This window comes from Mauremys reevesii, linkage group 21 (assembly GCF_016161935.1).
Source record: "Mauremys reevesii isolate NIE-2019 linkage group 21, ASM1616193v1, whole genome shotgun sequence".
NCBI lineage: Eukaryota > Metazoa > Chordata > Testudines > Geoemydidae > Mauremys > Mauremys reevesii.
The window spans coordinates 23,898,703-23,911,857 of NC_052643.1; positions in this window are offsets into that span (position 1 = coordinate 23,898,703).

Genomic DNA, 13,155 nt, shown 5'->3' on the forward strand with positions numbered 1-13,155 from the left:
GCGGTCAGCCGCATCTGGGTCACTACACGGTTGTTCCAGGCCTCTTTCAGCTAGCCCTCTGCCCAGCAGCTCGCTTTTCTCAGGTTCATGCTTCTTCTGACACTATCCTTGGCTTTTTCTGACCCTATGTTTTCTCCTGTTTCTCTCTGACACACAAACCTTCACAAAACAATCGCCAGCAAAATCCCTCTGCCCACATGTGCCTTTGTTTTGGGTGGTGACCTGTGCGTGTATTTGGGGGGAAGGGGCAGCTCTCTGGCTCCATAAAGTAGCTTTGCTGTTTCTCACACCTGTTTAAATGAAAGTGGGTGGGGGTGGGGGGGTGATGACCCATAACAATACATTCACTTGCAGTCAATAATTCAGCCACTAGATGGCACACTGTGCTGAATGGAGTTCCATGGTGGTGGCCCCTAGGCCTGGTCTACACTAGGACTTTAATTCGAATTTAGCAGTGTTAATTCGAACTAACCGCTCAACCGTCCACACCAGGAAGCCATTTAATTCGAACTAGAGGGCTCTTTAGTTCAAATTTGGCACTCCACCCCGGCAGGTGGAGTAGCGCTAAATTCGCACTTGCTAGCTCGAATTAGGCTTGGTGTGGATGCTAATCGAACTTAATAGCTCCGGGAGCTATCCCACACTGCACCACTCTGTTGACGCTCTGGACAGCAGTCCGAGCTTGGATTCTCTGGCCAGCCACACAGGAAATGACCCGCGAAAATTTGAATTCATTTTCCTGTCTGGGCACTTTGAATCTGACGTCCTGGTTGCACATCGGGGCGAGCTCCGCAGCACCTGCAACGATGCAGAGCTCTCCAGCAGAGGAGTCCGGGCAATCCCAGAATAGAAAGAGGGCCCCAGCATGGACTGACCGGGAAGTCATGGATCTGATCGCTGTGTGGGGCGAGGAGTCTGTGCTCTCGGAGCTGCGCTCCAGCAAGCGGAACGTGAAGACCTTCGAGAAGGTCTCTAAAGCCATGAAAGACAAAGGATACAGCCAGGATGCGATGCAGTGCCGCGTGAAAGTCAAGGACCTAAGACAAGGGTATCAAAAAGTCAGAGCGGCAAATGGACGCTCCGGAGCACAGCCCCAGACATGCCGCTTCTACGAGGCACTGCATGCCATTCTAGGTGGGTCTGCCACAACTGCCCCACCAGTGACGGTGGACTCCGAGGACGGAATAGTGTACCGGGACAGTTCCTCCTCGATGTTCGCCGATGGGGAAGATGAGGAAGGGTCTTTTGAGGACGGCGCAGGCGACAGCGAACACACTCCCGCTTTCCCTGACAGCCAGGATCTCTTCATCACCCTCACAGAGATCCCCTACCAACCCTCCCCTGCCGTTAACCCGGACTCAGAATCAGGGGAAGGATCAGGCGGTAAGTGCTACACACGTATAAACATTTATTTTTTATAACATTGTTATAGAAAAAATAGAAACAGTATTTACAAAATTCTAAATATTAAACTATATGAAAAGAAGGTCCACACAAATGGGGATAGAATAATAATCCTCTATCGACAATTCCACGAAGGTGTCATTCAGTTCCTCGCAAAGCCTCCGCAGGAGGTTCGTCGGAAGAGGTGCCTTGTTGGGCGCTCCGTGGAAGCAGACTCTTCCACGCCAGGACATCCGAATATAGAGAGGAATCATCGCCTCTACTAGCATTGCTGCATATGGTCCTGGTCTGTGCAGTGCGTCCCGTAACATCCTGTCTTTCTGGGCACGAGTGACCCGCCTCAGGGTGATCTCGTTCTGCAAATACTGCATCTAAGTAGGGCAATTAGTGTAGTGTTACTATTGTTAATGGTTTAAAATTAGGTTGCATAACAATGACCCTCGCCTAACAGCCACGTGCTAGAGGCCACAGAGAACAAGCATCCATTGATTGTTCCCGTGCACTGGCGGGAGGGGCTGCAAAAGGCTCATCCTTTCTGCTTTGCACATTGCCTTTAGCAGGAGAGCACAGCTAAGCACTAACTGATAAGCAGTATGTACTGTAAGGCTTACCAGGACTTTGTGCAAGAGGGATGCAGCTGTCTTTCCTCGCTTGTGCGCTCTCCAGTGCAATGGCGCCGCCAATGAGAGCGTATTCCGAAATCTCGAACTAGTTCTGAGATCTCCTGAGACTTGGTGCCCTGTATGGTCTTGTTCACTGAAACTGACTAGACTGTGTTCACTGTTGGCAAACATGTATGTGTTCAAAGAAATCACCTACTTTTTCGCATCACACAGCTTCGGCTCTTTCCCGGACTGCCCCGGCATCCCCCTCGCAGAGGCTGGCTCAGATTAGACGCCGAAAGAAAAAGACTAGGGACGACATGTTCCAGGAACTGATGGCCTGCTCCAGAGCGGAGACGGCAGAGCAGAGACAGTGGAGGGAGACCCTGTGTCAGCAGCATCGCACACACATGGAACGGGAGGACAGGTGGTGGCAGGAAGACCAGCAGGCGACTCAAACGCTGCTTGGTCTAATGAGGGAGCAAACGGACACGCTCCGGCGCCTTGTAGATGTTCTGCAGGACCGCAGGCAGGAGGAGAGAGCCCCCCTGCACTGCATCTGCAACCGCCCTCCAACGCCAAGAAGTCCTGTCCCCCCCTCACCCAAAGTTACAAGAAGGAGGGGCGGTAGGGGCCGTGAGAACTGTCCCTGCACCACAGCAGACCGATAATGTTTGAGACACCTCTCGCGCTGTAAATTTGTACAAGTTCTTTCCTTACAGCATCACCCAGTCCCAACTCCAAGTTTAAACCCCCCACTGTGTACTACATTATTAAAAGCGGTTTGCTGTTACTCACTGTTTCCGTCACGTTTCTCGTGTCAGAAGACTTTCTGTGTGTGTGTGTGTGGGGGGGAATTGTAATGTCAGTGCATAGCCCACAGTACCATGGTACAGACTTGGGGGCAGAGTCAACTGCAGGGCACACACAGACTGCAGTCACTAGGCACCAGGGACAGTCTGTGTGGTGTATGCTGCCCCGGGTCTTTCGTTGATGTGTATGCTTGTCCAGGGTCCTGGTGCCTGCCATCCCCGAATGTAAAGGCAGGCTTCCCTTCACATGCACTTCAACCGTAGCCACGATCCTCCCCGCTGCCCTGAGCCCCAAAAAGAGCCCTCATCCAGGGACAGATACTCACCCTTCCCCCACACCCCTCACCCCTTCCAGCGCCCAAACCCACAGCCCACAGCCGTCATGTAAACCCCTATCCAAAGATGGCACCCCTCGCCCCTTCCTGCAAACCCACCCATTCCTGCAACCCCCCCCCCTACATGCACAACCACCGTAAACCGTCCCCCACCCCACAGACCTATGTAGGAGCAGGAGGCTGTCCATCCTGTTTTGGACAAGCGGTCTGTACATCAGTGCACACCGAACCCAGCACAGTATGCTTCCATGTTTCAACCAAGAAACAGAAATGCAAAGTCAACGAAAGATTTATTATTAATTACTGTAACATTTCATTAGTTTTAAAACGTGCTTTGGAAGTGGGGGAAACTTGGAGAACCGGGTTTGTGAGCTCAGATCTAACTCAACACATACAGACACAGGCCCATGATCAGGCTCTCTTAAAATCAAGTGGACAGTCACAGGTTACCCTGTTCTGCGAGGAAACTAGCTTTCAAAGCCTCCCGGATGCACATCGCTTCCCGCTGGGATATTCTCTCGGCACGGGTGTCTGGCTGATCGTAAACAGCAGCCAGGCGATTTGCCTCAACCTCCCATCCGGACAAAAAGGCCTCGCCCTTGCTCTCACACAGATTGTGGAGCACACAGCAAGCAGCAATAACTACGGGGATATTCTTTTCGCTGATGTCCGAGTGAGTCAGTAAGCTCTGCCATCTCCCCTTGAGACGTCCGAAAGCACACTCCACCACCATTCTGCACTTGCTCAGCCGGTAGTTGAAGAGTTCCTTCTCACTGTCCAAGGCGCCTGTATAGGGCTTCATGAGCCAGGGCATTAGCGGGTAGGCCGGGTCCCCAAGGATCACTGTAGGCATCTGCACATCCCCAACCGTTATTTTGTGGTCCGGGAAGAAAGTACCTGCCTGGAGGCGTTTGAACAGACCAGAGTTCCTGAACACACGCGCGTCATGAACCTTGCCCGCCCACCCAACGAAGATGTTGGTAAAACGTCCCCTATGGTCCACCAGAGCTTGCAGCACCATTGAAAAGTAGCCCTTTCGGTTAATGTACTCGCTGGCCTGGTGGGCTGGTGCCAGGATAGGGATGTGAGTCCCATCTATAGCCCCACCACAGTTTGGGAATCCCATCGCGGCGAAGCCATCTATGATGACCTGGACATTTCCGAGAGTCACTACCTTTGAGAGCAGTTGCTCAACGATTGCGTGGGCTACTTGAATGACAGCAATCCCCACGGTAGATTTGCCCACGCCAAAGTGGTTCTCTACTGACCGGTAGCTGTCTGGCGTTGCTAGTTTCCAGAGAGCTATGGCCACTCGCTTATGCACACTCAGGGCTGCTCGCATGCATGTGTCCTGGCGCTTCAGGGCAGGGGACAGCAAGTCACACAGTTCAAGGAAAGTGCCCTTACGCATCCTGAAGTTTCGCAGCCACTCTGTGTCATCCCAGACCTGCAGCACTATGCGGTCCCACCAGTCTGTGCTTGTTTCCTGGGCCCAGAATCGCCGTTCCACACCATGAACGTGACCCATTGCCACCATGATCTCCACTGCGCGGCGTACCCTGCTTTGTGAGAGGTCTGCGCCACTCTCCTCACCGCGCTGCCGGAGCCTCCTCGCCCGGTTTCTCAGCAGCTGACTGTGGAAGAGGTGGACGATAAGGTGCGAGGAGTTGACAACGGCCATAAGTGCAGCGATGATCGCAGCGGGCTCCATGCTCGCAGTGCTGTGGCGTCCGCGCTGTAACCAACCAGACAAGGGCGCGAACAGATTTCCCGCCGGCGCTTTCAGGGAGGGAGGGCGTGATTGATGGTTCAATGACGACAGTAACCCAAAACCACCCTCGACACATTTTTTCCCCCAGCAGGCATTGGGGGCTCTACCCAGCATTCCAATGGGCAGCGGGGACTGCAGGAACTGTGGGATAGCTTCCCACAGTGCACCGCTTCCAAAGTCGACGCCGGCTCCCTTAATGTGGACTCAGAAGTTCGAATTAGTGTATTTAGTGTGGATACACAAATTCGACTTCATAAGGTCGAATCCACAAATTCGACTTAAGTAGATTCGAAATAGTCTTGTAGTGTAGACAAGGCCCTAGTAAACGAGGGAGACAAAGCTGAAATTCAGGCTGTGTAGAAACCGCTTTGTTTGTGCCTGGAGTTCAGAGATGATTTTTGTTTTTAATACACATCTGCCTTTTCGGGGCCTGCCTTCACTGACAAGTAAACTTATAACTTGAGTCTTGCCCCAAACTCAAGTGCTGTCCACACAGAAAAGCCTTTACCTTGAGCGTAGTGGTGCTTTTAGCTCGAGTTTGCTGGCCCAAGAATAGGGGGGATAGACTCAAACTTGTCTGAGCACCACTCATTAGCTGCTAACATGACTACTCTGTAGTGTGGACGCAGTCTAGTGCCACCTGACTGCCATTAATCCTCCAGTGCTTTCCCACAATTCCCCCATGGGCCAGAAAGGGGAATTCATACAGCAGCTCAGCTTACTGCAGTGCTAAGAACGGTGGGCTAGGCTGCCAGAAGCCTTTGCAGCACACCTGAGTGAGTGCAGGACCAGGGCGGACACAACAGCTCAAGGGTTCTGTTGCAGAGTCACCTTCCTCACGGGATCTGGGCGAACTCAAGAGGAGTCACTCAAGTGTAGATCACTCACACCAACTGCAGTGAAAACAAACCCTCTAAGGGGCGGGGAGTCCACGCACCATGATGGTTCCACCCCTGGGTAAGCTCTGAGCTGCCATTGAATGGCAGGAAGGGCAGCCTGGTGACATGTAGCATGGCAGAAAGATCAGAACTGGATCCAGAGGGGTCCCTCTCCCCCACCCCCAATGCAGCTTTCCTTTCCTCTTGCTACAAACGTAGAAGTATGAAGAGTCGGCAGCCACGCCCACGAAAGACACAGTCCATAACTGGAAAGAGCTGTGGAAATCTGCCGTCCCCCATGTCTGGCTGTAGCTTGCTGCAGTTCTAGTTAGAACTGAATTTTCTGGTACGTGAGAAGTTCTACAATTTCAGCCCCCCCCCCTTTCAAAACAGAATGAAAACCAAAACCCAAAATTTTCAGCCAAAGGAAATGCTGCCCCTCCATTCCAATTTTGACCTTTTGCAAACTTTAAAAAAAATTATACATCTCTAAACCAGTGAATTCTGTGTAGACAAGCCATTTTTAACTGAAAAATCCAAACGGTCCCTTCTGAAAATGTCAAAGCAGGACCTTTTTTTACTTTATCAAAATGTTTCACTTCAAGTTTTTTCTAAAGGAATTTTTGCCAAAAATCAGCATTTTGAAGCATATCATTTCAGATGAAAACCTTTTTTGTCAAAAAACATTTCAATTAAAAATTCCCAACCAGGTGTAGCCCTAATCAGCTGCTTGGCTAGGTGGTGTCAGCCTCATAACAGGGCAGCTCCCTGCTTCACGCAGTGATTTACCCCAATGGGGGGGGGGGGGTTTGGTGTCCTGCTTCCCTTTAACAGAAGTTGGCAAGTTCAGGTCCAAAGCTCAGGATGGGGATTTGGAACTAAAGTTCTGTTTGGCCCCCACCCCTTGGGACAAGCCCAACTGGCTGAGAGCAGCCCCAGAGCTGCAGCTGCCCAGCGTCCGCAGGGTTTGGCATTGGGGCTCCAGTTCTGGGCTGTGTCTGGTATTTAAGCACCTGCCTAATGAGATGGTTCCTGGGCTTCAAAATATTTTTCACCTGCTGTTCACAGGGAACTAGAAGGAGTCACAGCTGCAAATAGGCAAGAGCCACAGCTAACGTGGCTGGAACCAGCTCAAACTCCACTTAATGCAACACTCCACCTTCCCCTGCTCTAGGAGTGATGCATCCTCCCCCTTTGAACTAAGTGACCTGCTTGTTCCCCTCCATTCATCAGCCAGAACCGTATGACTCATCCTGTTGTCCCATGAGCATATTCCCTTCAAACCCCGGTAACTACTAAGTGAGAGCTAATGGGCCAGATTGTCAAACGCCGCCTGCCGTTTCTGCACCACTGGTCATTGTTTGTGCAGTTTAGACCATTCAGAAGTTGGAGCACCAAATTTGTGGGGGCTTCACAATGACATGAATTGTGGGTGCAGAAATGACGGCAAGGCTGGGTGGGACTGTCCCCCACGGAGTGGGCGCTGACTTTAAAACCAGATGGCGGGAGCCCTCCCCCAACCCTGGTGCATGCTGGGAGAAAGGACGGTGGGGGTCAGGCGTGCCAGGCAGTGCATGCAGCAGCGTGGGATTGTCTCACTGGTGCCGCTGATTAGGACGTGACACCTGCAGTGGGCCGTGCGAACAACCCCCCGCCAGCAGCTACACGGCCCCTTTTGAGCTGGGTTTAAATTAAGCTCAAGGCCCAGCTCAGGAAGTGGTGGGCTGAGTTCCAGCAGCGCTGCCGAGTGGGCTGAGGGGCAGCGGGGTCTAGCGCATTAGCCTAGGGCTGAGGAGACCTGGTTCCGTTCCCACCTCTGCTGCTGATCTGCTGGGTGCCCTGGGCAAGTCCCTCCCTCCCCCCCCTGGCTCTCTGCCATCCTCTGTTTGGATTATAAACTCCTCAGGGCAGAGAGCGAGTCACACGGCGTGTGCACCACCTCGCGCGATGAGCCTGATCTCGGCTGGAGCCTCCAGGGCGACTGTCCTACGACCAGCAGTAGGGTCAGCAAGGGTGCGTGGCAGAGAACTGGCAAAGAAGCTCATCCAGCTGTGGGGCAGCATCTGCGCACGCTGAGCCAGAGGCTGCTCTCCCTGGGTCAATCTGGATTAACACCCCGGAGAGCCCGCAGTTACTCCACACCAGCACTGGTGTGTTTAAACACCCCCCCTCCCCCCAGGGATGAGCATGGCCCATGGAGCAGTAACGTGCTGGGCCCTGACTGCTCGCACATACAGCAGCGTAAATCAGGAGTCTCTGCAGTGAGGCTGGTGGAATTATGTGGGGGCTGAAGGGCCTGGAACCTGCACCCCTCTGCTTAGCCACAGAGCAGAGGCAGCATGGGTGGCTGTGGGGCACGTCCCCTCCCTCTCCCCAGCAGCATGTCTCAGCAGTGGAACCCGCTGCTGAGCCTGCCAACAAATTCCTTGGGCTCTGCAGAACATTGGCCGTGTGCTCAGCGCTGTCCAGCACAAGCCAGCGCTCCAGGGGTTGGCAGGGTAAGCCCGAGGGGGGAACTTTCCATCACAATAGACTTGGGCTGGATTCAAACTGGTGAGCTAATGGCAAAAGGCTCTGTACCCTGTACTGATCCCCAGAGCTAGCCGAGACCTCCGCTGCCCTCCCTGAGCCTGTGCCATGCCTGCTGCCACCTGGGTGATCCTACAACCCACTGGGCTAAAGCCAGAGTGAACGTTCTGCTGACCCACAGCTGAGCACTCGCCTTGCCAGCACAGGTGCTGGACGTAGGGGTGCTGGGGGGGCAGGGGCTGTCGCACCCCCTGGCTGGAAGTGGTTTCCATTATATACAGGGCTTACAGTTTGGTTGAATGGCTCCCAGCACCCACACTATAAAAATTGTTCCAGCCCCCCTGCTTGCCAGCCCCCTACAGCTAGTCCTGCCCGTGGCTGCAGGGTGGAGGCTTGCTGTAACGACAGCTAGTCCCCAAGGGAACCCGTCCTGCCCCTCGCAAGGTTCCTCGGCTGAAGGCTCCACAATGCCCTCTTTGTTCTGTGCTCTTCGCCCAAGAGTGTCAAGCAACCTGCAAATGGGCCAGCACCTGCTGCTCACTCACAGGCCAGGCAGGGTGGGCGAACCATAGAAATAGACTCATAGATTAGGGTTGGAAGAGATCTCAGGTCATCTAGTCACCTGATCTCAGGCTGATTACTTGGAACCTCGCTGCCCTGGGACCACGCACCCAGGGCAGGCACGCTCAACCCCTCCGTTCCCAGGCTGGACTCAGGAGGAGAGGACCCCATGGGAGGCATCCAGCCTCCGCAGAGAAGAGGCAGGCTCTCAAGAGGAAAGGAGGAAGGCTTCCAGCAGAGAGAGGGCCTGGGGTGATGGGAAGGCTCCAGCAATGAAGAGCCTCATGGACAAAACATTCACGTCACACTGCAAAGGCTGCAGTTTCCAATCTGCAAGGCTGTTAGCTGTGTTACCGTGACACCCAGTCACCCCTGATGAAACCAGGGCCCTGATTGCTGGGCACTGGATGGACACTGTCATAAACAGATAGTTAAGGGTTAAAGTCTCTTTTACCTGTAAAGGGTTAACAAGCTCAGTAACCTGATGAACACCTGACCAGAGGACCAATCAAGGGACAGGATAATTTCAAATCTCTGTGGAGGGAAGGCTTTGTCTGTGTCCTTTGTTTGGATTGCCATGCTCTCTTTGGATCTAAGAGAGGCCAGACATGTCTCTAAGTTCTCCTGGAGTATTTCCTACTATCCAGTATAGTGAGTATTAGAAAGGCAAATTAATCTTCTAATTAATTTCTGCATTTGCAATTGTGTGGTTGCTGGAGAAATATCTTTATTTCTGTTTGCTGTTACTTTGATTCTTCTGAGGAAGGAGGGGGGGGGAAGCCTCTCCAGGCTTCTAAATTAGACCCTGTATTTTGGCATCCTGGTAATACAGAGATAGTGTACTTTTTTTTCTCTCTTTAATAAAATCTTTTCTTTTAGAACCTGAGTGATTTCTTCCCTTGTTTGGCTTTTCAGGGGAAGGGGAGGGGGAAAAGTGAATCCCTCTTTGTTTGATTCAAGAAGTTTGAATCAAGGTATCTCTCCCAAGGACAAGGGGAGGGGGAAGGAGGTGGGGGGGAATGAATTATTTCCCTTTGTGTTAAGATCCAAGGAAGTTGGGATCTGTGTTCCCCAGGAAAATTTTGGGGGAACAGGGAGTGTGTCAGACACTTAAAACTTGACTGGTGGCAGCAAGAACCAGATCTAAACTAGGATTTTAGTTTAGAGGAGTCCATGCAGGTCCCCATCTTGTGAACGCTAAAGTTCAAAGTGGGGAATAAACCTATGGCACTGGATGGACACATAGTGAGAGACACACCCTGTGCTCACGTGATCTAAGCAGGCCAGATGGTCAAAGGGGGACATTGCATGGGTGAAGAGCAGAAGCCCTGGGAGTCCCCTCTAGAGTCACTTTAAATTAGACAGGATTGTAAGTCGTAAGGAACTGACTAGTGGGGACCTGGGCGAGAGGTGTCTTTTAAAGCCATGGCAGCATCTCCTAGAGAAATGGCCTTAGTCTCAGAGTGTGATCAGTTACTCTGGTGCCCAGGACTGTCTTCGCTGACCACAAGGCAGTTCTTACACTGGGATGATGAACGTGCAGCACCCCTCTCTGTGGTAACCCCACAGTGCAGGCAAGGCTCTGTAGTTTTGCCATGAGGTCAGTCCCTGGCAAGAGTATAGCGCTGATCCTGCCCAGCTACTGTCAGGATCCACAGTGTGGGTGTTCCCATCTAGTGGTGAGAGCCATAGGCAGCCAGGCCTGAGGGGGTGAGCCAGAGTCAGTAGCTCGGAACCAGGCAGGGTCTGTCTCAGCAGTAGGGCAGGGATCAGCCTTGTTGCACAGAAAGTTTCCCAGTCCTTCCTCCAGGCTTAAATAGTAGGCATGAGCCAATCAGAGGGCACAGAAGGAGCTGCTGGTCAGCTCTACCATGGGCAGCACGGCCTGCAGTGATTGGCGTCCCAGGCTGTATAGTGCACTGCCCGCAGCTCAGCCAAGGCTGCCTGGGGCTGGGGTGCAAGTGCTGCCGCCCGCCCACAGAGCTGGGTTCAAATCATCCCAGCTACCTCCGGTAAATACTAGTGCCGTGTCTCCACTTCGGAGAATTCTCACCGTGAGCTACCTTGCTGTAACAACCACCTCTGGGCCAGTGGAAGCCAGGCCAGGCCAGGCTCGGCTCCCGCAGGCTCTGTAGTGGGGGGAGAGCTGCTTGTTCCAACACTCTGGGTCTGTGCTGAGCTCCTGTGTGCCCATGCTCCTTGCATCTACCACGTGCTCTTCTTCCCTCAGTGCTACAGGAGGTCAGACTGCGCCCACCAGCTGCAGGGAAACCTCAGCTGGAACAGAAACCCACTCAGAGCAACAATGAGCCCTGGGAGGGAGCCCCTAGCTCACATCCCTGGCAGGGCTCAGGCCTCTTGGAAGCCACGGTGGTGACAGGAGGACATTTCTCCCTTGGAGCCGGGCAGCAGAGAGAGGAGAGCTGGCTGAGGAAAGTTTTCTCACTGGGAAACGCAGCTGCATTGAAAGCAAAACTTTTTGGGGCAACATGTCAGTTTTGATGAACCTTTTGCCAAGACGGACCTTTGGGTCGGAATCAGGGAGAGGGGCCACAGAGTGCCTGGCTTCCAGATATTGTTCCAGGGCCTTGAACTGAGGTTTTCCAGCCCCCAGAGGCATGCCTGGAGCACAGGGTGATTAGCACCTGAATGGGGTGCTTGCAGTCTCTCTCCTCCCTTCAAACAGTTCTCTTAGCTCAGGGGAGACAAGGCAGCTGGTCTGGAGTGTTTCCTGGAAGTATCTAGCAGACAAGCTCAGCCCTACATCCCTGCCTGTGGCTGGAGATGTCTAGTTTATGTCGTGGTGCCAAATGCAGTTCAGTGAACTGAAAAGTGTCAAAAGGCCTTTAACCAGCTTAAAGCGACACTCATGTCTAACCCTGTACTAAGGGCCCCAGACTTTAACAAACCTTTCCGAGTAACCACAGATGCGTCCAAGCGTGGTGTGGGAGCAGATTTAATACAAAAAGGACCAGATCAAAAATTCCCTCCTGTCATGTTTCTCAGCAAAAAACTGTCTGAAAGGAAAAGCCACTGGTCAATCAGCAAAAAGAAATGTTACGCCATTGTGTACGCTTTGGAAAAGCTATGCACATACATTTGCAGACGGCGTTTCCACCTGCAAACTGACCATGCTGCACTGAAGTGGCTTCATACTGCCAAGGACAATAACAAAAAACTTCTTCAATGAAGTTTAGCTCTCCAAAATTTTAATTTTAAAATACAACACATTTCAGGAGCTTTTAACAAAGTAGCTAATGCACTCTCCCATAAAAGTTTCCCAAAATCAACTGGTTAAAATCATCCTTAAAATGTAAAAAATATTGTTAGGTTTTCTATAATCAGTAGTATATCTAAAGGTGTATGTGTCTCATTAATTCTGTTTTCTCCTACAGCTCCAGGAAGAGATCACAGCCAGTGTGGAGTGGGCTGTCCAGCACCGTCTGTGATTTGCGGGGGGGTGTCAAACATACAGCTAAGGGTAGCGTAAAATCCCTCCTTACCTGTACAGGGTTAAGAAGCTCAAATAACCTGGTTGGCACCTGACCAGAAGGACCAATGGGGAAAGAAAATACTTTCAAATCTGGGGGGGGGGGGGAGGCTTTGTTTTGTGCTGTGTGGGTGTTCTCGCCGGAGACAAAGGGAGAGACCAAGCAAGTAATCCAGCTCCCACTGAAATGATACATCTAATATTACAGAAATAGCAAGTAATAGCAAGGAAATGCGTTAGATGATCTTTTGTTTTAGCTTGTAATTTTACCCTGTGCTAAGAAGAAGGTTTATTCCTAGGTGGGTTTTTTTTTTGTTTTGGGTATCTTTAAAGTTTTGCCTAGAGGGGGCAAATCCTCTGTGTTGTAAATCTTTTGTTACCTTACAAGGTTATCTTCCATCCTAATTTTACAAAGGTAATTCTTTTATCTTTAAATAAATTCTTCTTTTAAGAACCTAATTAATTTTTCATTGTTCTTAAGATCCAAGGGTTTGGGTCTGTGTTCACCTGTACCAATTTGTGAGGATATTATTCTCAAGCCTCCCCAGGAAAGCGGGGGGGGGGGTGCAGGGCTTGGGGGAATATTTGGGGGGAATAGGACTCCAAGTGGTCCTTTCCCTAATTCTTTGTCTAAATCACTTGGTGATGGCAGCATACTGTTCAAGACAAGGTGAAACTTGTGCCTTGAAAAAGTTTTGAACCTAAGCTGATAAAAATAAGCGTAGGGGGTCTTTCATGCGGGTTCCCACATCTGTACCCCAGAGTTCAGAGTG